We start from the raw sequence: 2928 nt of genomic DNA on the forward strand, positions 1-2928 counted from the left end.
GCTGCAGTATGATCTCTGTTATCTCTACAATTTCTCAGTTCCCTTTCACAGAAAGTGATCTGATACCCAGTGTGCTGCTGGCTCATGGGGTGACTGTGGACATGTCAAACCAATTTAATCTTCTTGCCCAATTATAATCAATCTAATTCTCCTCCAGATACACACAGACCCGGTATCCTTTTAGTGTCTGAGCAGAACATAAATGTGTCAGGCCATCTTATTTGCTGTTGGCTGTTGAAAACTAAATTCCGTAGAAAGTAATTCAATAATGCTATTGTTGGGCCTATAGACTCTATCCTACTATGTACTTCCAAGGAGCCCTCTCTCTTTCTTGCCTTTACTGTATGATGAGCATAGTGACAGGCGTCACAGAGAAGGCTTTCTGAATGCGTGTGTCTAAGACATGATTTATGGGGGCCACATTTGTAGGTGGTGTGAATTGACAGAGCTTCATGAAAGTCAGCAGAAGACCTATACACTCATTTACTTGATGAGTTACTTCTTCCTTTAAACTAAACAATGTTCTTAATGTTTGTTCCTGAGTTCTAGTAATAATGTGCAGAGATGACTTTTGCAGTGTGACCCTAGCCAGGAGGGCTCTGGGAGGGCAGTCGTGAGGGTCTGGACAATTTCTGGGGCTGGGACCTCTGGCATCCTGGGAGCATGTGCCTCCCAGGGACAGGGTGCTGCAGGCTTTGGGCCCGTCACCCTCTGTGCATCTGGGCTGCCCATGACTGGGGTTATTGCCTTTGACATCACTCTGCTGTGATGATGGAGGGCACTTCACTGGCTGAGAGCAGTGGTAGGGAGGATGTTTGACTATTATCTAAACAGACCTACTAAGTAAACAATGTTTTGCCAGTGCTAATGGCTCTGTGTCCTTGCCTCTTGTCATTTTAGAGCCTTGGGAAATAATGTTATCAGTAAGTAAATAGATTTAAAAAAACCACAACCCAGTGAAATCTTTTGGCCCTGAGATGCTGGCAGGAGCAGCAAACACCCTGCAATGAGGCAGACACGGTCCTTTTTTCCCCACTGTCCCAGCCAGTTCCCCAGGGTGAGCCCTTGTGTGCTGGTGGCGCGCTATGAACCCTCGTGCCTGATGAGAGCAGCCCGTTGCTTTTCTTCTGTTGCATGGCTCTCCTGCTCTTTCCACGGGCAGCTGGAAAAGACACCCTTATTCCAAACTGCAGGACCTGATGCTCTTTCTGGGGGATATGAAGCTGTGGGAAAGTAGATGCAACAGAAACCAACAGCTTGGGAAAGTCCTATATGCTGCATGGCTAATAGATGAAGCTGGTTATGTTTATCTATGAGGCTCCTCGGGAACTGAGATGATTGCCAACACATCCGTCATTTAGGATTAACTCTTCTGTCCACTGTCACCTGTGGAAGGAGATTATTAAGTAGTGAAGTTATTGGCAAGGTTTTCCTTTTTTCCTTTTTCACTAATGGGAGTATTGCAAATGTTGCTTTGGGCTCCCAGGAGAGATACTTGCAGAGGATGCTCTGAGGGTAAGCTGTACGTGTAACAGAGATCTTCGATGCAGATCTGTACATCTCTAGCTGGAAAACTCACTTGGGTTGCTGGCTGTGGGTCTTGTGAAAGAGGTTTGGCATCGTTGTCCAGGATGCACTGGGGCTGCCTGTGCTGCAGCAGGCAGGTCTGGCAGCAGGACCCACACCGCGCCACAGTGTCCCTGAGGGCAGGGAAGCACCTGGGGGAGTAGGAGAGACGAGGGGTAATGAGACTCAGTGGCCAAAGACCTGATGCTAGGCTCAGTTCAGAGGGGCTGGATACTGCAGAGCATGGCAGGTGAGGAGCTGTCAGTCCCTGCGGGGCGAGGCGGGGCGGCAGCGCTGTGGGAGCGGGGTCTGCACCTGTCTGCAAAGTGCTGTTTGAGAGGAGACCACTCGGGTCCTTTGGGGTGCTGGATGGGAAGCATTGGCACGGGGAGAGGCAGATCCTGCAGTTCTGTGATGCTCTCTGGAGGCTGATCGAGCAGGTTAATCAAAGATCTCTCAGGTTTCTTTTCACATGTTAATTTTCTCCTGAAATAAAAACACTACAGCATTTTCTCTCGGAGGCACAGTTGTGCACCATTGTTTTTGTTTTCTCTGTTATAGAAATACTGCTATTTTTATTACTTGTATTTCCACTGGGAGGGATAAAAATAACTAGAATAGGGCAAATACTTTGTAAGCACACTGGGGGGGAAAAACCCCAGCTTATAACTCCTTATTTTCTATTACAGGTATCAGCTTAGCTTGTTTCTTCCAGAAGGTTGAGATTAAATATATTCTGCTTTGCTTTTCTGTTTCCATGAAAACAATTGTGGTTTAAAGCCTGTGCTAATTCCAAGGAGGGTCGGGCTTGCAACCTCCTGCACTCTCTGCCAGGTGTTATTGCCTACAGTGCAGGAGAAAGGTGGTTGCAGATGGATGTGTTCAGTCTCTTACTGTGCTGTGCAGACACATGGAATTTTTCCAGATTCTTTTATCCAACTCTCTCAGTGTCTAGCTATCTTCTTTCCTGATAGAAATTGTGCTGAGATAAAGCCATATGTGGTGTGGACCAGGGCTGTTTCAAATCTAAAGACTACCCACCTCATGGCTGCTAGAGCTGCGTGCATACATGGGCTTGAAAGTGTCACATGAACTGTCAGTGGCCATCACTGACCAAACCCTCGTTCTGCTCTGGAAACGCTTAATGCCACTAGGGAAGACCTGGAGACTACTGCAATTACGCTTAAAAGGGCCTCCTTCTGCTTTCCTGAATTACAGTGGCTGAGGAGTGTATGAGAGCAAAGGCTTCTTGGGAATCTTTAGCACTTATTACCGAAGACAAATTTTAATCTGTCTTCTGGGTTCTGACACCAGCGTTTTATTTGCCTTTGAGGAAAGTGCAGTCTTTTTAAAATAAATTAT

This window comes from Pygoscelis adeliae, unplaced genomic scaffold, assembly GCF_000699105.1.
Source record: "Pygoscelis adeliae isolate BGI_AS28 unplaced genomic scaffold, ASM69910v1 Scaffold189, whole genome shotgun sequence".
Lineage (NCBI taxonomy): Eukaryota > Metazoa > Chordata > Aves > Sphenisciformes > Spheniscidae > Pygoscelis > Pygoscelis adeliae.